The sequence below is a fragment of the Cetorhinus maximus genome, chromosome 14, assembly GCF_964194155.1.
Source record: "Cetorhinus maximus chromosome 14, sCetMax3.hap1.1, whole genome shotgun sequence".
Classification (NCBI taxonomy): Eukaryota; Metazoa; Chordata; class Chondrichthyes; order Lamniformes; family Cetorhinidae; genus Cetorhinus; species Cetorhinus maximus.
Window position 1 is genome coordinate 61,899,554 of NC_135892.1, and position 23,769 is coordinate 61,923,322.

The following is a 23,769-nucleotide window of genomic DNA, read 5'->3' on the forward strand; positions in this document are numbered from 1 at the left end:
TAAAGAAGCGTATTCACTTTCTCTTATTCTGACTGTTTATTTAAGCCAGAAGCAATGTTGTATCTTAAAAATCTTCTCCCTCCAAAGAAGGTAATTTTGTGAGGGCCTGGGCCTTAAGCTAATCCAAATTGAGTTGTAAGTGTTGAATTATGATCCATGTTAAAGATTTTTAAAGTGTGGCTGCAGCTTTAAGAGCTGACAGGCTTTCAAGATGATGTTGCCGCTGCCTGCGATACAAAAGATTTCCCGCAATTGCCAGTTTTGGCGGACTCCAGAAAATGGTGGTGGCGTGCTTCTTGAAGGAAATCTTTTAACTAGTAGGCTGTTTGCTCAGCAATTTACTTTTCTGAATAACAAGGCATTCAAATTTAAACGTAAGCTTGCTGTTTTCCAAACTACACAGCCATTTTTTTTCCTTTTATGAGTTCAGGGGCCATGTGTTGTGGCTCCGAGTCGGGGATCGGGTCATAGCGACCGGTTTCATTCAAATGGCGCTTCTGACATTGGATTAGTGAGAGGGTTCTCAGAACTAGCAGCAGCCTGGAATTTTAAAAAAATTAGCTCACCCTTGCAAGCTCCATGGACCCTGCATTTTGAAGGTGGACTTCTAAAGGAGACTCAATGCAGTCTTCTGCTGCAGTAAAAATCTTTGCCTTCAACTTCCAGGCTCTTTTCGTTGAAGTGTCTTCTGGCACATTTCTCTACATCTTCAGCTTCTGTTGGGAGCTTCTCTCAGGTCAGCATTTCCACTGAAGTTTTTTTTTTCTCTTGGTCTTTCAGTATTTTAGTGAGATTCAGGGTTTTTTGTCCTGAGCTGCCACCATGTTGGGAGGGTTTGGTTACAGAACAGTGTCTCTTAAAGAAGTTTTCAAAGTCTTCAGTAGGTTAACAGCAAATCTTTATTAACTACTTGTAACTATATACATATGCATAGTAAAAGGTAGAAGCAAGGGGCTCTCTATGCCTAGGTCTTTATACATCTCTGTTCAACACCATACTGACCCTAGGTCTGGGCTATTTGTCTTCTTACACAACTGTGTAGCTGTTACTATACTCAGTCCCATGTTAATCCTATATATGCCAGACCCTATACTACAGGAATGTAAAGTAAATAGTTTAACAAAATAATGTAATAGTTTTGAGAGCATATTTGGCAGGGTGAGATGTAAAGTAAAGGGTTAATGGTTATGTTAATTAGACAATGATGTTTATGATGATGTTAACATGATATCAGGGGCAGATGACCAAGAGGCTACAAGAGAACAAGACAGAACTGTGTGTGTCCAGAGAACAATGTATGTACCATGAGATCTTTGTAAATAGTGTAAATAAATAGTTTGAAGAAAAAAAATATACTATTTCCAAGTCACTCATAGAGCAAGTGAAACCTCATCAAAACATCCTCTTATATGCCTCCCATTGCTTTGACATTGATTTACTTTCAAGTAGCCATTTCCAGTCCACTTTTGCTAAATCAAATTGCAGCTTAGCAAAATTGGCCTTTTCCCAATTTAAAACGTTTACTCTTGGTTCAGCTTTTTCTTTTTCTATAATTACACAAATCTTACCTGAATTTATTTATTTTTTATTCATCATGGGGTGTGGGTGTCGCTGGCTAGGCCAGCATTTACTGCCCATCCCAAATTGCCCTTGAGAAGGTGGTGGTGAGCTGCCTTCTTGAACTGCTGCAGTCCATGTGATGGAGGTACAGTGCTGTTAGGGAGGGAGTTCCAGGATTTTAACCCAGCGACAGTGAAAGAACAGCGATATATTTCCAAGTCATAATGGTGAATGGCTTGGAGGGGAATTTCCAGGTGTTGGCATTCCTATGTGTCTGGTGCCTTTGTCCTTCTAGATGATAGTGGTCGTGGGTTTGGAAGGTGCTATCTAAGAAGCCTTACTGAGTTCTTTGCTGATCCAGTTAGGTTTCTTGTCAATGGTGACCTGCAGGAAGTTGATGGTGGGGGATTTGGAGATGGTCATGCAATTGAATGTCAAGGGGAGGTGGTTCCACTCTCCTGTTGAGGAAGATCATGGTTGGCACTTGTATGCTGCAAATCTTACTTGTCACTTGCGTGCAGTTCTGGAATCCGCATTATAGGAAGGATGTGATTGCACTAGAGGAAGTGTAGAGCAGATTTACCAGGATGTTGCCTGGGCTGGAGAGTTTTAGTTATGAGGAGAGATTGGATAATCTGGGGTTATTTTCCCTGGAGCAGAGGAGATTGAAGGGGGACATGATTGAGGTGTATAAAATTATGAGGGGCATAGATAGGGTAGACAGGAAGGAACTTTTCCCCTGGCGGAGGGATCAGTAACCAGGGGGCATAGACTTAATGTAAGGGTCAGGAGGTTTAGAGGAGCTGTGAGGAAGAATTTTTTCACCTAGAGGTGGTGAGAATCTGGAACTCACTGCCTGAAAAGGTGGTAGAAGCAGAAATCCTCATAACATTTAACAAGTATTTGGATGTGCGCTTGCGATGCCAAGGTATACAAGGCTATGGGCCTCGTGCTGGAAAATGGGATAAGGATAGTTAGGTCCTTGTTCGACCAGCGCAGACTCGATGGGCTGAAGGGCCTTTTTCTGTGCTATAGACCTCTATGAATCTATGACTATGACTTATCAACCCAAGTCTCAATGTTTTCCAGGCATTCCTGCATGCAGATGCAGACTGCCTCACTATCTGAAGAATTATGACTGGAACTGAACACTGTACAGTAATCAGTGAACATCCCCACTTCTGACCATTTAAAACAGAGATGAGGAGAATTTTTTTTTTCTCAGAGGGTCATGAGCCTATGGAACTTTCTTGCAGAGAGAGTGTAAATCGATTAAATATCCGAACTGGTGACTGGTGGTAAAGAAGCAGTCCATGTCTTCATGCAGCAAGGCTTGGACAACATTCAGATTTGGACTGATAAGTGACAAGTAAGATTTGCAGCACACAAATGTCAAGCAATGACCATCTTCAACAAGAGGATGTAACCACCTCCCCTTGGCATGCAATGGCATTGCCAACTTTCGAATCCCCCACCAACAATTTCCTGGGGGTCACAATTGACCAGAAACTTAACTGAGCCAGCACATAAATGCAGGATGGTGGTGTTTCCCAGAAGGAAAAACCAGTTCAAAATTGTCAAATCCTAGTTAAAATCAGTCATGCTGGCACACTCACCAGGTACACTGGAGTTCCGTTTCAAGATATACAAGACCAGTTCAGACAAGTTTTACTGGTACCATCCATTTCCACATTTTATTGTTTTTTTCCTGTTCTTTATCTTCACTCTCTTTTTCCTCTTCCTCTCCTAACTGGGAATATCTGAGTTCATGTTTTGAAATGACAAAGGAACAATGACAAGGCTTGGATTGTGGTGAGGGAGGGAAGTAAGAGGTGCAAGCTAAGACAATCTGCAGCTTAGGAGAGGAGGTGGCATACTGGTAATGTCACTGAAACAGTAATCAAGAGACCCAGACTAATGCTTTGGAGACACAAAACAAAAACAAAAATACCTGGAAAAACTCAGCAGGTCTGGCAGCATCTGTGGAGAGGAACAGAGTTAACGTTTCGAGTCCACATGACTCTTCAACCGAACTAAGGAAAAATAGAAAAGGGGTGAAATATAAGTTGGTTTAAGTGAGGGGGGGGGGACAAGAAGGATGAACAAGGTACAGATATCTGTACCTTGCTTGTCCTGCTTTCCACCCTTAATTAGCACATTCCTTTAGATAATATCACCACCTTCAACACCTCTTTGTCCTTTTGTCTGTGACATCTTTTGGTTATCTCCACCTATCACTGGCCCTCTAACCAGCTCTTCTTGTCCCCCCACCCCGCCCCCCCACTTAAACCAGCTTATATTTCACCCCTTTTCTATTTTTCCTTAGTTCTGTTGAAGACTCATGCGGACTCGAAACGTTAACTGTGCTCCTCTCCACAGATGCTGCCAGACCTGCTGAGTTTTTCCAGGTATTTTTGTTTTTGTTTTGGATTTCCAGCATCCGCATTTTTTTGCTTTTAATGCTTTGGAGATATGGATTCAAATTCCACCACAGCCCATAGTGGAATTTAAATTAATTAATAAATCTGGAATTAAAAGGAGGGCCCAGATCTTCTGTTCCCTGGAAGTTGGTACCTCAGAAGACACTCTCAGGTCCCCTCAGAAATCTCCAGGAAAGGGCTGCTAGGGAAGTTTCAACTTCTATTGGGCAATTCCTCTGCTGAAACTACAATTAAAGCACAAAGATGTAGCAACAGGACTAGGAAGGTTAAGAAGATGTAGTTGCACAGCCTGGGCATGGGTGTTAATCACTTATATATACTGTTCACTATTGCAAATAAACTCCTGAAATGTCTCCCTACCTATGGCTCCTTGTTCTGTTGAGCAGTGTCTATGTCACTCAGATGTGAAACCTTTATGCACAAGATAAAGGCATATGTCTCAGTCGAGGGCCTCTTCCCTGAGCTTTGTGCAGCCTTCAGACCAAAGTGTTGGTCCAGCCTCTCACTCCCTGGAAACATTACTGATGCCTGCACCTCGGCCGTGCTGGTCATTGTTGCTAGAATGTCATGGGCAGGCGCCACAGAGTTCTGTTACTCTTTCAGTGTGCTCTCAGCACCTTTAAGGTGGGGCTGGTTCCCATCTTATCAGCATCTGTGATCAGTGACACTGTGCTTCTTAAGGGGTCAGGTGCTAAAGGTGGATCAAGGATCAGGTGCTTCTAAAGTTTCATGTCTGCATCTCTATGATATGGCCCTGATCACAAAGCGCAAGTGAGCTGCACTCGGCCAGACAGGAGTCAAACATTCTCAGAGGCTATGTGAAGATCTATGAAGTGTCCTCACTGCATGACATCATCATCCTCCTACAATCGAGCAACTATTGGGGCCTCCACTGCATCTCCATGATATTATCATAGAGGGTATATGTGCTACCATAAGCCAAATGGCGTCAAACATTCACAGATGCAATATGAGGATCTTATGGTGTCTCCTCATTGCACGGCATCATCATCCTCCACAAATCTAGCAGTTATGAGGGTCTCCCAAGCACGCCTACCTAGTCTGGCCAGTGTGAGTGCCTCATCGCCATTATCGTTGTCTTCGATGACCTTCTCAACCTCATCACCATTGATATCCTCATCGGAGGAGACCTCCAGCTCCTGCATCTGCTCCTCAGCCAGCTCCTTTCCCCTCTATAGCACTAGGTTGTAAAGGGCGCAGCAGGCGACGACGATGCATGACACCCTCTGTGGACTATATTGCAGGCCCAGGCGCTGGAACCTCATTTTCAGCATCCCAATGAGTTGCTCCACCAAGTTGCAAGTTGCAGCATGAGCCTCGGTATACCTTCAGTCTGCTGCAGTCTGAGGCCACCACACGGGAGTCATCAGCCACACCCTCTGCCGGTAGCCCTTGTCCCAGAAGAGACATCCCTGCAGCCTGTGTAGACCCTGGAAGACGCCAGGGATCTGTGACCGACTGATAAGTTAAGAGTCATGCACCTCCCTAGTAACCATGCGCAGACCTGCAGAGTGCGTTTGTGGTGGTTGCACTCCAGCTGCACATTCAGCGAATGGAATCCCTTTCAATTGACATAGTTGACCGCGAGTTGCAATGGAGATCTGAGCGCCACATGAGTGCAGTTGATGACACCCTGCACTTGTGAGAAACCTGAGATCTGGGAAAATCCAATCGCTCTTGCATCCTGGCTCTCCTGATCCTGGGCGAAATGCACAAAGCTGTCTGCCCTCGCGAAGATGGCGTCCATGACCTCCTGGATGCATTTGTGGGTGGAGACTTGTGATATCCCACAGAGGTCACCCGTGGAGCCCTGAAAGGGGCATAGAAGTTGAGCACCGCTGCCACTTTCACAGCCACTGGCAGTGGATGCCCTCCATGTCCACGTGGCACCAAATTCTGCAGTAGCTAGCAGATGTGACTGACCAGTTCTGAAGGCATGTGCAGTCTTCAGCGACACTGGTTCTCAGTCATCTGAAGGAACGAAAGGTGGTGTCTATAGACCCTGTGTGTCATTAGGCACTGATCATCGACGGCTAGCTGTGGCTCTTCAGCAGCATGTTTGGGAGCTCCAGCCGCCCCTTCTTCCATAGGGTGCTGCTCTCCACTCTGCACAGCCAGGCTCCTCAGTCACTCTCTCCTCGGCCATGTTCGTTCTCTGTACACCACGAAGCATACAGCTAGTTCACCAGCTTTCCTGATCCTGATGTACTCCTCCAGCAAGATGAAAGAGAGAGAGATGCGTGCGTTAGCATGGGTATACTAAGAACCTGTCTGGCTTGAGTCTGAATTCCCCCTAACGTATCCCGGAGGGTGCTGGCCACCACTTGGATGGCCAAAGTTTAGTGCGCTACATAGCTGCCCGAAACCCCACCTTCCTCTGCCTCACTCCACCTGGCCAATTGGTGGCAGCTTTGCCCATTGGACTTTATGCTGTGCTCTCAGCTCAGGTGCAGGCATTCTCCCAACCCGGACACCAAAGCTGCACTGTTAGCTTGAACCATGGGGGAGACAGGTCCAAACCGGATTGATGACATTACAATGGGCTGTCCGTGCCTTTAGCAGTGTCTGCTCCTCAGCTAGCTTTAGCAAGGAGATTGTTCAACATGCCCAGTCGACCAACTGTTTTGCAGTCCATTAAAATGCTCATTAGTTTGCAGTCTGTGCCCAAGGGTTGAAAAGTCCTGGAGCACTTGGTAACACTTTGATTCCTCTGTGTTGCTTAAGTGGGCACTTAAGATAGAGGCCAGACTCCCATCATATCAATGTGGCTGCGCCTGAACTGTCTTAGCTGCAGAGGAATGGTCACTTTATACAAGGTGTACCTAATGCGTGGCTTCTTCCCTTGCCCAACACCCCCCGCCCCAAGTGTGTTTGTGCGCTACCTTCAACTGCAGGTCAGCCTTTGCCCACCCCTGCAAAGTCGCCTCAACCACAGGGCAGCCTTTGCCCTACCCCTCCCACCAAAGTTGCCTCAACCACAGGGCAGGCTTTGCCCCCCAACCCCCAAAGTTGCTTTAACCACAGGGCAGCCTTTGACCCCCCGCAACACACCTCAAACTTGAAGTCCAACAGACATCCCTCGCAAGCACTCCGCAACATTATTGTGCAGTCACCTCCGAATTCCCCCAAAAGTGCAACCCACCAAGTGCATGCCTTTTATATGCTGTTGTGAAACAATCCAGTGGTGGGGGGCTCAGTCCGGCGCGCTAGCCTGTTATATTATAATAAGGTTCCTGATGTCCGATGGCGGGAAACGCAGTCCGCCATCGATGGACTGAGCGGACAATTGCAAGCTGGTTTAACAACATTGTGAAGCCTATTTTTGGCCTTCTCACCATATTGTCCGCTCACACTACCGAACCCGCCCGACGTCAGCGGGCATGGAAAATTCCACCCAATGTCTCAGACAGCACCATCATCTGCCCCACTGGCAGAATGGACCCAGCAGAGATGGTGACACAGCAGCATACAGTTGGGAGGGAGTTGCCATGGGAGTCCTCAACATTGACTCTGGACCCCATGAAATCTCGTGGCATCAGATCAAACATGGGCAAGGAAAGACCTCCTGGTTACTACCTACTGCAACACCACCGCCGCCCCACCCACCTCCAATCCCTCCTCAGCTGATGAATCAGTGCTCTTCCATGTTGAACACCAATTGGAAGAAGCACTTGAGGATGGAAAGGGCAGAGAATTTACTGTGGATGGCGGACTTTAATATTCATCAGCAACAGTAGCGCAGTAGCACCACTACTGACCGAACTGGCCAAGTCTTGACGGACATAGCTGCTAGTCTGGGTCTGCACCAGGTGGAGAGGGAAACAAGAAGAAGGAAAAATCTACTTGACCCTGCCCTCACCAATCTACCTGTCATAGATGCATCTGTCCATGAAAATATTGGTAAGAGTGACAACTACACAGTCCTTCACATTCGAGATATCCACCATCGAGTTATGTGGCACTACCACTGTGCTAAATGGGATAGATTTTGAATAGATCTAGCAACTCAATACTGGGCATTCATGAGGTGCTGTGGGCCATCAGTAGCAGCAGCATTGTATCCACCCATGATCTGTAACGTCATGGCCCAGCCTATCCCCCGTTCTACCATTACCATCAAGCCAGGGGATTAATCCTTTCTCAATGAAGAATGCTGGAGGGCAATGCAGGAGTAGCACCAGGCATGCTTAAAATGAGGTATCAACCTGGTGAAGCTACAATACAGGACTAAACAGCCGATGTAGCATGTGATAGACAGAGCTAAGCAATCTCACACCCGGCGTATCAGTTCTAAGTTTTGCAGTCCTGCCACATCAGTTGTGTATGGTGGTAGACAACTAATTAAACAACTACTCAGAGGAAGAGACTTCACAAATATCGCCATCCTCAATGATGGGAAGCCCCGCACATGAGTGTAAAAGATAGGTGTGAAGCACTTGCAGCCATCTTCAGCCAGAAGTGCCGAGTTGATGATCCATCGCAGCCCGCCTGAGGGCTCCAGCATCACCGATGCCAGTCTTCAGTCACTCTATTCACTCTATGTGATACCAAGAAATGGCTGAAGGTATTCGATACTGCAAAGGCTATGGGCCCTGACAACATTCTGGCAGCATTACTGAAGACTTGTGCTCCAGAACTAGCTGTGCCCCTAGCCAAGCTGTTCCAGTACAGCTACAACACTGGAATCTATCTGGCAATGTGGAAAATTGCTCCTGTGTGTCCTGTACACAAAAGCAGGGCAAATCCATTGCAGCCAATTACCACTCCATTAGTCTACTCTCAATCATCAGCAAAGTGATTGAAGATGCCGTCAACTTTGTTATCAAGTGGCATTAATATAGCAATAAGAATACTATGGTTACAAGGGCAGGTCAAAGGCTGGGAATTCTGCGGACAGTAACCCATCTCCTAATGCCCCGAAGCCTGTCTGTCATCTACAAGACACAAGTCAGAAGTGTGATAAAATACTCTGCATTTATCTTGATGAGTGCAGAATCTCAATAACATCCAGAGCAAAGCAGTCTGCTTGATTCGCACCCCATCCACCATCTTAAATATTCACTTCCTCCACCGCCAGCACATAATGGCAGCAGTGTGTGTCATCCACAAGATGCACTGCAGCAACACACCAAAACCCCTTCAGCAGCACCTTCTAAGCCAGCAACCTCTACAATCTAGAAGGACAAGGGCTGCCAGATGTATGTGAACAGCACCACCTGCAAGTTCCTCTCCAAGCCACATACCATGCTGACTTGGAACTATATCGGTATCGCTTTACTGTGGCTGGATCTAAATCCTGAAACTCCCTCCCTAACAGTACTGTGGGTGTACCTACACTGTATGGACTGCAACGGTTCAAGAAGGTGGCTCACCACTACCTTCCCAAGGGCAATTAGGAATGAGCACCAAATGCTGGTCTCGGCAGAAATGCTCACACTCTTTGAAAGAATAAATTTTAAAACAGTCAGGAGAGATTGCTGGATGAGAGTGAAGTTAGATGAGAGAAGGGGGATTCATTATGCAGATAGCCTCATTTTTGAACCACAGATGGCCACAGTCAAAGTAATGCCCCTTCTCATGATGGCTGGCACCCTTCCCTCAATGGGTGTTAAAACATATAGGAACACTCATCCGCCTCCAGTATCCTTTCCTGCAGCCTCCTGTTATGTGCCACCTTCTCCTGCAGAAAAGAGGGAAGTATGATAATCAGTGTCCAGCAATATGTTTGTGGCCATCATGGATGAATAGCTGCCCTTGTATGCAAGCTGTGAAGTGTGTATGTGAAGGTGAGGTAAAGCATCTGAATGTTAAGTTTGAGTACTGATTGTCCGTAGGTTAAAGGGTGTTGTGAGTTAATCAGTCCATGTGCTGCATGGTGCAGTACGTAGGACTTAGCAGTTATGGGTTGAACTCACACACTTTGATAACTCGTGTTAAGTGATTTGTCACAGATGCTTTCAAAGGTGTTTCCCCAAAGTCACCTAGGAACAATGCATTTGTGTGTGTGTGTGTGTGTGTGTGTGTGTGTGCGTGCGCATGTGTATTTTTTTGCTTGTGGATTGAGAAATTCAATTTAACATAATCTAGCAGCAAAGCCCTTTTACTGAAAAAAAGAAAAAGCCAGTTTATTTCACTCTATGGCCCTGAAACAACACTGTGGCCTGGTAGTTTTTGACGTTGAAATGTTCTTTTGTCTAAAGTGAAGGTTTTGAGGTTGTGGGATTGTCTCTGCAGCTGCAATGGCTTCCACAATTGACTTTCCAGAGGTTGCTTTTACAGGTAACTTAGTAGATGGAATCAGGTTTGCAGGGAGGAGACAAGGTTCCTTGCTTCTCTGCTTCTCCAGGTGCGGCACATTCAAACTGCGCAGTGATTTACAGCAGACCATTGGTTGTTTTTGGATGCCTTGCCCTTTCTCCTTGGATGAAGTTCTTGTCTCTTTTCTGAATATGTTTCTCTATGGTTATCTGTGCACCTACCTTTTATAGGCCACTGTCTCAACAATGCTGAATCATATTCCAAATAAGGAAACTAGTCAGCCCAGTCCTGGGACTTATCATAGCTATTGTCTGTTTGAGGACCCATTGAATTCCAAATGTCTTTTGTGAATCCTCTTGAGGTAAATATAGCCTGGTCCAGATCTTGGTAATAAGGGTTAAATCCGCAGAAGTCATGTGACCATCAGAATCCATTTTGCTTCAGTTCTTTTTAAATCAGTTAAAGGTTTTTAAAGGTAACTTTAAAATACAGTTTCTTTCAAAATTCATAATACGGAAATAAAAACACTGTCATGACATGTGAAACTTCTTATTACATTACATCTCTGTCCTTGCGGGGGTTACATTCTTGTCATTAACCTCAAGTGCTTCTTTTTCTCTCTGCATTCTGAGTGCATGACTGGAGGATATCCTGCAGCCTATGTAAACAGGATGAGGTTCTTTCTCATTACATATCAAACCAAAGTGCCAAGTGCATTATCGGAAAACATTGATGCATGCTCTCTCAGGTGCAGGGCAAGCCACCTGTTCAAACAATCTCAAAATTAATTTTGCCAATTTCTGAATCTCAGGCCTGAATTTTTGCACAAATGAAGAGGCTCTCCATCTCTGCAAAAATAACTGCAGAGGCACGGATCTGAAGTCCTGCCCTCAAACATGGCCCCACCATTTTTGCAGGGGAGGTGGGCAGGTCCCACCTTACACATCCATGGTTCGAGGAGGCAACTGCACATGTTAAAGTGCAGTTGCCTCCAGTCTGATCTGATTTTGGCTAGTAGGAGGTCCAAAACATGACTTGTGCACTTTAGACCTGATAGGAGAAAGTCTGAGGTTAGCAGAGTCATCTGGAAAGGTATGGTACCCTTTTGGAGAGGGAGGGCACCCCTTTGGATATTGTCCTGGTACACCTCTGGGAGAGGTAGGATGTTCCTTGGGAATGTTAAAATTAGACATGAATGTGTGTAAAAAGTAGATAAACTCATTGCAACTGTCAAGAGAGCTGTCAAGAGAAATGTCGAGAGAACTGTCAAGAGAACCATCAAGAAAATTGTCAAGCTGTCAAAGGATTTAAATATCCTTCCCTTCAAATATTTGGGAAAAAAACTATCTGCATTGTTAAAAAAAGATCAGTCCTTGCTATTTCACTCTGTCTGTTGACATAAGCCTGAGAGATACCATAATAGGATTAGTGCTGCATACTGATTTCACAAGCTATCATTATCACAGTGGGGTGCCTCTCAGTTCACAGTTTGCTTGACAGTATCACAGAATGTTATTGCACAGAAGGAATCCATTCGGCCCATTGTGCCTGCACCATCTCTCCGAATGAGCATTATGACATAGTGCCATTCTCCTGCCTTTTCTCTATATCGTTGCACATTGTTTCTATTCAAATAATCATATAATGCCCTCTTGAATGCCTCAATTGAGCCTGCCTCCACCACACTTCCAGGCAGTGCATTCCAGATTCAAACCACTTGCTGTGTGAAAAAGTTTTTTCTCAAATCACGTGCTCCTTTTACAAATCACTTTAGATCTATGCCCTTTCATGCTCGATCCTTTTACGAGCTTCTCCCTCTCTACTCTATCCAGCCTCCTCTTGATTTTGAACAGCTCTATCAAACCTCCTCTTAGCCTTCGCCTCTGCAAGGAGAACAGCCCCAGCCTCTCCAATCTATCTTCATATCTGAAGTTTCTCATCCCTAGGACCATTCTTCTAAACCTCTTCTGCACTCTCTCTAATGTATTCACATTCTTCCTATACTGTGGCACCCAGAACTGTGCACAATACTTGAGCTGAGGTCTAACTAGTGTCTTACATAAACTCAGCATAATCTCCCTGCTCTTGTACTCTATGCCCCTATTAATAAAGCCCAGGATGCCGTATGCTTTACTAACTGCTCTCTCCACCTGTTCTGCCATTTTCAATGACCCATGCACATATACACCCAGGTCCCTCTGCACCTGCACTCCCTTAAGAATTGTACCCCTTATTTTATGTTGTCTCTCCACATTCTTCCTACCAAAATGCATCACCTCACATTTCTCCGTATTGAACTTCATCTGCCATCTATCTACCCACTCCACCAACTTGTCTATGTCCTTTTGAAAATGTATACTGTCCTCCTCACAGTTTACAATGCTTTCAAGTTCTATATCACAGAATCACAGAATCACAGTGCAAAAGAGGCCCTTCGGCCCATCGAGTCTGCACCGACGTGTGAGCAACACCTGACCTACCTACCTAATCCCATTTACCAGCACTTGGCCCATAGCCTTGAATGTTATGACAAATGTATCATCTGCAAACTTTGAAATTGTCCCTTGCACACCAAGATCTAGATCATTAATATATATCAGGAAAAGCAAGGGCCCCAAAACCGACTCCTGGGGAACTCGACCACAAACCTTCCTCCCGCCTGAAAATATCCATTGACCATTACCCTCTGTTTCTTATTATTCAGCTAATTTTGTATCCACATTGCCACTGTCCCTTTTATTCCTTGAGCTATAACATTTCTCACAAGTTTGTTGTGTGGTATTGTATCAAATGCCTTTTGAAAGTCCACGTACACCACATCAACAGTATTACCCTCATCGACTTTTTTCTGTTACCTCTTCAAAAAACTCCAGCAAGTTGGTTAAGCACAATTTCCCCTTTAGAAATCCATGCTGGCTGTCCCTTATCAATCCATATTTTCCCATATAACTCTTAATTCTATCTTGAATAGTTGTTTCAAGAAGCTTCACCACCACTGAAGTTAAACTGACCTCTCTGTAATTTCTGGGCTTATTCATACAACCTTTTTTGAACAAGGGCATAATGTTTGCAATTCCCCAGTCTTCTGGCACCTACCCTGAATCTAGGGAAGACTGAACAATTATGGCTAATGCCCCTGCAATTTTCTCTCTTACTTCCTTCAATATTCTTGGATGCATCTCATCCGGTCCCAGTGCCTTGTCAACTTTAAGTACTGATAATTTATCCAACACTTCCTCCTTATCAATTTTGAACCCTTCTAGTGACAGAGTTTCCTCCTCTGTCGCTGTGGCCTCAGTAGCATCTGCTTCCTTGGTATACAAAGTATTCATTTAACACCTCAGCCATGCCCTCTGCCTCCATGTGTAAATACCCTTTTGGTCCCTAATCGACCCTATTCCTCCTTTTACCACCCTCTTACTATTTGTCTGTTGATAGAAGGCTTTGGGATTCCCCTTTATGTTGGCTGCCAGTCTTTTCCCATAATCCCTCTTTGCTTTTCTTATTTGCTTTTTCATCTCCCCTCTGAACATTCTGTATTCCGCTTGGTTCTCAATTTTATTTTCTACATGCTACCTGTCATAAGCACACTGTTTCTTCTTTATCTTAACTTCTATCTCCTTTTTCATCCGAGGAGCTCTGGATTTGTTTGACCGACTGTGCCCAAACCATTTCTTCTTTGAAGGTAGTTACCTTGTTCAGCTACAGTATTTCCTGCCATCATTTTGTTCCAGTCTATCCAGCCCAGGTCAGTTCTTTCCCCATTGGTCACTCTCCCTCAGTTAATTATTCTTACTCTGGATTGCATGTTGTCCTTTTCTACCATTATCCTAAACCTTACAATACAATGATCACTGTCTCCTAAATATTCCCCCACTGATACTTGATCTACTTGGATCACCTCATTTCCAAGAATCAGGTCCAACAGTACATCCTTTCTTGTTGGACTGGACATAGGCTGCTGGAGAAAATTCTCCTGAACACAATCTAGGAGCTCTTGCCCCTCTCCACCCTTTACTCTACCACTGTCCCAGTCTACATTCGGGTAATTAAAGTCCCCCATTATAACTACTCTATAATGTCTGCATCTCCCTGTAATTTCCCTGCAGATTTGTTCCTATACATCTTTCCTAATAGTTGGTGTTCTATAGACTACATCGAGCAATGTAATTGCACTCTTTTTGTTCCTTACCTCTAGCCAAACTGATTCTGTCCTTGAACCCTCTGGGACATCCTCTTTCTCCAGCACTGCAATGCTCTCCTTAACCAATACCGCCACTCCTCCTCCTTTTCTTCTTTTCCTATCTTTTCTGAACGCTTTATACCAAGGAATATTTAACACCCAGTCCTACCCTTCCTTGAGCCAGGTCTCTGTTATTGCCACAGAATCATATTTCCACATAGCAATCTGCACTTGTAACTCCCCAATCTTATTTACTATACTCCTTGCATTCACATACATGCACAGTAACCCTGATTTATATTTCATAACTTTCTCCCTTACTCTGACTCCACATATTAACTTACTATTCTCTATATGAGTGCTATCTGTCTCTCTCAGTATTTTGTGCACTCTGGTATTCCTCTCTGATATTCTCTTCTGGTTCCCATGCCTCTGCTGAGTTAGCTTTAAGCCCTCCCGAGAGCACTAGCAAAATGCCCCGCAAGGAACTCAGTCCCAGCTCTGTTCAGGTGCAACCCATCCATCTTGTCCAGGTGCCAATTTCCCCAGAGCCAGCCCCAGTGTCCCAGGAATCTGAAACCTGCCCTCCTGCACCATCTTTTCAGCCAAGCATTCATCTGCCTTATCCTCCTACTTCTGTACTCACTTGCACGTGGCACTGGGAGTAACCTGGAGATTACTACACTTGAGGTGCTGCTTGCTAATTTTTGACCTAGCTCCCTAAATTCTGATCGCAGGACCACATTCCCCTTCCTACCTAAGTCATTGGTACCAATGTGGATAGTCACAAAAGTATAATAATTCTCATAATGTTACTGTGATTTATTGTAAAAATAGGTTAATAGTGGGGTTTGGATAGTTCTTGTGTGTGTGTGTGTGTGTGTGTGTGTGTGTGTGTGTGCGTGGCTGAAGTTTTAGAATGTGAGATGAGGAGAATTTGCATTTTTAGATACATCAGGGTACTTTGAATTTCAAAGAAATGGTAGGACGTTACACCTAACCAGAGAAGCTTGGCCAAACAGTGTGTTTATTTTTACCAAAGCTGCTGACAATATTAGCATCATGCAATGATTTATATTATGAGAAAAGTAAAGTTCCAAAGATATATGGGAACAATGGAATTTGCATTAAAAGGGAGAAACATGTATAAAGGAGATTGAGGTTATGTGTTAAAGAAGGCATTGCAAAATCTACCAGAAGTGTGAACAGCCTCCAGTATTTGTGCATTATGCTGCTGTCTATAGAAACCGAAGCTGGGAAAACCTACTTTGAATTCTATTGTCCAGGCTATTGTGTTGACTTGCCTGGATCTTTTTAAATCTATTTTTTACTGTTGCCTTAATGAAGGTGTAACTGGAAGCCATATTAATTAGGGGTTTTAGGAGTTACTGTAGCAATAATTTATAGACCAATGTATGTGCTTGAAATCTTTTCTTTTGTTAATAAAGGTTTAATTTAGTTTTCTAAAAAATCTCTAAGTCTTGGTGAGCTTCTACTTCTGAATTCAGGGCATGCATCTCGAAATAAAGTACAAATTGCAAAATCGTTGTGACCGCATGACCAAGTTTCCCTTGTAGATTTGATCTGCCTGGCACACGTCATCAGCTGCATCATAACAGGACCACAACCTCTGGCTGATCACCCTCCCCCTGAAGAATGACTTGCAGCCACTCAGTGACATCCTTAACCCTGGCACCAGGGAGGCAATATACCATCCTGGAGTCACGTCTGCATCACATAAACACCTGTCTGTTCCCCTAACTAATGAATCCCCTGTCATTATTGCTCTTCCTTTCTTCTTCCTGCCCTGCTGTACAGCCAAGCCACTCATGGTGCCACAAACTTGGCTCTGACTGCACTCCTCCAGTGCCCACACCAGCTTCCAAAATAGAAAAACAATTTGTAAGCGGGACCCCAGGGGACTCCTGCACTACCTGCCTAGTTCTCTTAGACTTCCTGGTGGTCACTCACTCCCTTTCTGCCTCCAGGCTCCTAAGCTGTGGTGTGACCACCTCTCTGAACATGCTATCCATGTAGCTGTCAGCCTCGCGGATGTGCCACTGTGACTCTAGATGCCGCTTGAGCTCTGAAACCCGGAACTCAAGGCTCTGAAGCTGGCAGCACTTCCTGCACATGTTGTCGTCTAGGACACCAGTAGCGTCCATGACTTCCGATATATTACAGGACACACATTCTACTCGACCAAGCTGCCCTGAAGCGTCTTAACTTTATTTTACTTCTGTTTATTTATATTACTTTACTATACTGGCCCTGGTTTTCCCTTATTCCTGGTGTTTCTCACTTAAATCCAAGTATATCTACTTCTTTAAAAATAATGCACATTTCTAATTTACAGCAATTTAAAGACAGTCTCTAACAATAGTTTATTACCAACCAATGAACTTACAGTATTCTAGTGATGCCACTATTAGTTTTTTCTCACTCTCCTTTCGAAGTCAGTGCGGGCCGGTTCTGAGTAGCTGACTGATGTGTCTCTTTGACTCCCAAGGTAAGTGGTGTAGGTCTCAAGCCTTGGTCCTGATTTATACTCTCCTGCTCTGGGTTGCTTCCTCGCAGGTCTGCCGCCTCTCCTATGAATACAAATACTTGTTTTTACAAGGGATTAAAGGAAATTAAATGCAGTAAATGAGTTTTTATCAATGAGTGTGCTTTTTTTAAATAGTGAATTTACTATTGACTTAACAGACCCTTAAAAACTTCTCAGCATGACTCCTGGGGTCTGTCCATGATGCATACTAGGTGAGTTGGCATGATAGGTGTAAGGGAAAAGGGTAGTGAGTGGGGGTCGTGGGTTGGCACTGAGTTGCCATAGGCAGTATAAAGGTCCATGGGGATAGGTAGAGCAACATAGATTGGCATAGGGACTATAAAGGGCCATTAGGGTAGGTAGAGTGGCATAGGTTGGGATAGGAACTATAAAGGACCATGGGTGGTGGGTGGGGACACAGGTAAGTATGGGTTGGCATGGATGGGGCATGGGGAGTGTGTGAGGGGGTGAGGTTCGAGGGTTGAAGGGCTGTTTTATTAATTTTTTAATATCTTCAATGAAGTGCTGGAGCACCGAGGCTGGCCTTTCGCCCAGCCCGTCCCCGCACCTCGCAGCCTCCAAACTCTTTCAGGGGCTCAGGGCCACCCACCATGACTCCCATTTCCACCCACCCATCACCTCCGGAATGAAAACCAGAACTTCAGGGTTACTTTTTCCAAGTTGGGATTGCGAAGCTGAGAATTGTCCCGACTCTGCAGTCCTGACCTAGGAACGAAAATTCAAGACTCAATGTCCCATTGGTGCCTGGAATTCAGAGCATAAGATAAGGGAAATTAGGCTTGTTCTTCATAATTTATGTGAATCATCCTGCAATATTAAATCATATAGTGTATGAGTGCACTGAGCTTTGGGGTCAAATTGTTGTCCAAACCTTGAAAATTACTATAATAGAATCTTACAATCATGGATTTTAATGGTTGTTTGCCAGGAAGAAGCCTAATGTGCCTTTCTATGGCTAGTGGAAGAGTTACCCATTTTTCAATCCAAATGTGGAGCAAAATATTGTTTTGTATTGTTGATGAGCGCCTTGTCAGTAATATTGTTAGTATCTAAATGAACACTTCAAGACTGATTTTCTAGGATTGGAAAGTTTAAATTCAGGGCATCAGTATTCAATCATTTCTCTAACATTATGGAGTGGATTTTCTAAATATTTGAGGCTGGAAGGTTATTTGAGACTCACAATTTTGTTGTAAATTGGGCTCTGTCATTTTTCCATATCAGCCTTCACTTTAAATGGCAGATCTGTGAGGTCACAAGGGGCTAATGTTATTTCATAGTAAGAAATATAGATGAAATCCCTTAATTTTTCAACCACCGTACAGTCTCATTCTTTAGCCACTTGTGACAAATCATTCATGACAGTTTTAGCCTGTTGGAAGAGAAATCATAAGTTCATTTTTTGTGTTCTATATACTGAAGTGCATACAGCAGGAATGTCTTTTTGTGGAACTCCATGGTGATCCCAAATCTGTCTCGGTGAGTCAAATTGCTCAATTAAAGACCATCAAGTGAGATTAACTCAGCAGAAAATGAGTGAAGATCTTTAATGCCAGATTGCCACTCAATTTTCCAAGATTGCCATCCAACTTTCCAGTCAAGATTGGAACCAGTAACCAGAAGAATGCGGTACTCAACCACTGCTTCTTGATTTATCTCGATCAATCTATCATGTCTCTTCTTCTCATAGGATCACAGAATGGTTACAGTGCAGAAGGAGGTAATTCAGACCACCCTGTCCCTGTTGACCATCTGAAGGAGCAATTTACCTAATACCACTCTCCTGCCTTTTCCCCATATTCCTGCACATTTTTCCTTTTCAGATAATGATATTATTCTTTTCTGAATGCCTCAATTGAACCTGCCTCCATCACACACTCAGGCAGTGCATTCCAGATCCTAGCCACTCGCTGCATAAAAACGTTTTTCCTCATGTTGCCATTGCTTTTTCTGACAATTACCTTAAAACTGTGCCCTCTATTTCTTGATCCTTCCACCAATTTTTCCTATCTACTCTGTCCAGACCCCTCATGATTTTGAATAACTCCATTAAATCGTCTCTCAACCTTCTCTCCACCAAGGAGAACAGTCCCAACTTCTCCAATCCATCTACATAACTGAAGTTCCTCATCCCGGGAACCATTCTCATGAATCTTTCCTCTCTAATGCCTTCACACCTTTCCTAAATTATGGTGCCTAGAACTGGGTGCAATGCTCCATTTGAGGCCAAATCAGTGTTTATACAGGTTTAACATAGCCTCCTTTCTTTTGTACTCTACCCCAATTAATAAAGTCCAGGATGCCGTATGCTTTACTAACTGATCTCTCAACCTATCTTGCCATCTTCAATGATTTGTGCACATATACACCCAGGTCACTCTGCTCCTGCACACCTTTCAGAATTGTACCCTTTATTTTATTTTGTCTCTCTGTGGTCTTCCTGCCATAATGAATCACTTTACACTTCTCTGCGTTAAGTTTCACCTGCCACTTGTCCACTCATTCCACCAACTTGTCTGTGTCCTTTTGAAGTTCTACACTGTCCTCCTCACAGTTTACATTACTTCCAAGTTTCATGTTGTCCACAAATTTTGAATTTGTGCCCTATGCACCAAGGTCTAGGTCATTAATGTATATCAAGAAGAGCAGGAGTCCTAACACTGAGTCCTAGTGAACTCCACTATAATACTGCCTCCAGTCTGCAAAACAATTGTTCACCACTACTCTCTGTTTCCCATCATTCAGCTAATTTTGTATCCATGTTACTATTGTCCCTTTTATTCCATGAGCTACAACTTTTTTCACAAATATGTTGTGTGGCACTTTATCAAATGACTTTGGAAGTCCATGTACACCACATCAACATCATTGCCCTTGTCAACCCACTCTGTCAAAATCCTTCTCATCAAAAACTCAAGCAAGTTAGTTAAACATGACTTGCCCATAACAAATCCTTGCTGCCTTTCTTTAATCAACTTACATTTGTCCAACTGACTATTAATTTTGTCCCAAATTATAATTTCTAAAAGTTTGCCTACCACCGAGGTTAAACTGACTTGCTTGTAGTTGCTGAGTTTAACTTAACACTTTTTTGAACAGGGTGTAACATTTACAATTCTCCAGTTCTCTGGCATAACCTCTGAGTCTAAGAAAGATTGGAAAACTATAGCCAGTGCCTGCACAATTTCCACTCTCACTTCCCTCAGTAACCTTGTATGCAGTTCACCCAATTCTGATGTCTTATCAACTTTAAGTACAGACAACCTATCCAATACCACCTCCATAGAAATTTAAACCCTTCGAGCATCTGAATTACCTCCTATTTCACCATGACTGGGAAGCATCTTTTTGCTTGGTAAAGGCAGATGCAAAGTATTCTTTAATACCTCAGCCATGCCACCTGCCTCCATGCATAAATTCCCTTTTTGTTCTCTAATCAGTCCCATTCCTCCTCTTGCTACCCTCATATGGTTTATATGCCTATAAAAAAAACTTCTGTATTCCCTTTTATGTTAGTTGCTAGTCTCCTCTGATACCCTCCATTGCTTATTTCATTTACTTTTTCAATTCCACTCTGAACCTTCTATATTCAGCCTGGTTTTCAATTGTGTTAGCAAACTGACATTGGTCACAATCATACATTTTCTGCTTCATCTTAATCTTGATCTCTTTCATAATCCAGGGAATTCTGAATTTGTCCTGTTTTTCTCCTTTGTGGGTATATACCTTGACTGTACTTGAACAATGTCTTCTTTAAAGACAGTTCATTGTTCAGTTACAATTTTGCTGCCAATCTTTGATTCCAATTTATCTGGGTCAGATCCATTCTTACCCCATTGAAGTTGGCTTTCCCCAAGTTAATTATTCTTACTCTGGATTGTCCCTTATCCTTTTCCATAGCCAACCCAAATATTATGATACAATGATCATTGTTCACTAAATGTTTCGCTACTGACACTTGATCCATTCCCAAGAACTAGACCCAACAGTATCTCATTTCTCTTGGACTGGAATCATACTGCTGTAAAACATGTTCCTGAACATACTGTAGGTTTCCAATGTGGTTTCCTCTACATTGGAGAGACCAAACGCAGACTGGGTGACCGCTTTGCAGAACACCTTCGGGCTGTCCGCAAGCATTACCCAGACCTCCCTGTCGCTTGCCATTTCAACACTCCACCCTGCTCTCATGCCCACATGTCCATCCTTGGCCTGCTGCATTGTTCCAGTGAAACTCAACGCAAACTGAAGGAACAGCACCTCATCTTCCGACTAGGCACTTTACAGCCTTCCGGACTGAATATTGAGTTCAACAATTTTAGATCATGAACTCTCTCCTCCATCCCCACCCCCTTTCCGATCCCCCCCCTTTTATCTTCCAATAATTTATATAGATTTTTCTTTTCCCACCTATTTCCATTATTTTTAAATGTATTTCCATCCATTGTTTTATCTCTACCTTTTAGCCTATTTCGATCCCTTCCCTTCACCCCACCCCACCCCCACTAGGGCTATCTGTACCTTGCTTGTCCTGCTTTCTACCCTTAATTAGCAAATTACTTAGATAATATCACCACCTTCAACACCTCTTTGTCCTTTTGTCTATGACATCTTTTGGCTATCTCCACCTATCACTGGCCCTCTATCAAGCTCTACCCCCCACTTAAACCAGCTTATATTTCACCTCTTTTCTATTTTTACTTAGTTCTGTTGAAGAGTCATACGGACTCGAAACGTTAACTGTGTTCCCCTCCGCAGATGCTGTCAGACCTGCTGAGTTTTTCCGGGTATTTTCATTTTTGTTTTGGATTTCCAGCATCTGCAGTTTTTTGCTTTTATCTATAGGAACTCTTGTCCCTCGCTGCCCTTTACACTGCTCCTATGCCAGTCTACATACAGATAATTAAAGTTCTTCATTATAACTACTCCATAATTCTTGCACTTCTCTGTAATTTCCTTGAAAATGTGTTCTTCTACATCTTCCTCACCAACTGGTAACCTATAGACTACACTGAAGAATGGAATTTCACCTTCTTTATTTCTTAGCTCTTGCCAGATAAATTCTGTCCTTGGGCCCACTGGGATACCATCTCTCTCCAGCATTGAAATATTCTCCTTAATCAATACTGCCACTCCTCCTCCTTTCTTCCTTCCTTATCTTTGCTGAACACCTTTTATCCAGGAATATTTAATACCTGGTCCTGCCTTTCTTTGAATCAGGTTTCCATTATCGCACGGTATCATATTTCCACATGGCCATCTGCGCCTGCAACTCACCAATATATTTACCACACTCTGCCCATTCACATACATGCACAGTAAACCTAACTTAGACTTTGTTACTTTCCCTCTTAGGCTGGACCCACCTAATACCTTACTATTTCCTACTCTAGTGCTAACTGTCTCTCCCAATATTCTGCACATCTTGGTATTCCTTTCTAGCATTAGCTATTATTCCCACACTCTTGCCAAGTTAGTTCAGACCTTCCCCAATAGCACCAGCAAATCACCCCACAAGGAAACTGGTTCCAGCTCTATTTAGGTGCAACCTGTTGTCCTGTAGAATTCCCATCTCCTGCAGAACTGATCCCAATCTCCCAAGAATTACAAGCCCTTCCTCCTGCACCATCTTTCTAGCCACATATTCATCTGATTTATCCTCCGATTTCGACACTCATTTTCATGTAGTACTGGGAATAATTAAGAGATTACTACTATTGAGGTCCTCTTGCTAATTTCCTACCTAACTCCCTAAATTTTAACTGTAGGACCACATCCCTCTTTCTACCTACATCACTGGTATCAACATGGACCACTATTCTGTTCATTATTTTGGTATTTTCCTGCACTTTGAGACTCGGTTCATCTTATAAATTTCTCTGTGTAAAAAATGCAACCTTTTTCATCTTCTTGCATATTCCTTCCCCATTCATCTCACAACACCATGGATTAATCCTTGTCTGAAAGCCAGGATTTACAAGATTAGACAAATTCTAGGTGGTAACATTTTTAGTTGCAGATCACCCACACACCGAAAATATTGCTCTTGTGCAAAATATTCTGTTTGTCCTTTGCTTAGCTGCTTCAGTTGGGTACATGTTGGGAAAGCTTGGAATTAAAGTGAAACTGAAAAATTGAATAACATACTCTGGGAGAAATATTCAGTTAGGAAGCAGCATTGGAATGGGTGATAGCACTGTGGCCAGCCCCGTTGAGGTACCTAGCATACATAGTTTGTGTTGCCTACTTATCAGGGTGCAGAGCAGCACGAAATGGCTGCGTGCTCAGCAGGCAGTCCATTGCATGTATGGCTAACACAACATATAGCTAGCCTGCACTTCTTAAAAGCAGCCTTTCCCTCTTACAAGGAAAAAGACAGGTCATTCAGAAACAGGCCAGAGAAAGGACTCACAGACACTCTGATGTAGTACAGAGGTAGAAAGGAGGAGAGATGCCATATTTGGCACAGGGCATCAGGAGGCCCTCAAGGTATAAACTGCAAAGGGAAAAAGAGCAGGTGGCCAGAGTTCCTGGACTCAGGCCCTGAGGGTCTGGCTGCAGTGCCAGAAGAAATTTTATGGCCTCACGTGTGATCAAGGTCAATGAAACTGGAGTAGCCAGGAACATTATTGGTGATTTTATGTTTCTGCCTTCTGCAACTTCTCAGATCCCACTTAACCCTCGTCCTGCTATCCATCATGGAGCGCAAGCTGTAGATGTTGTGACAATGGACCTCT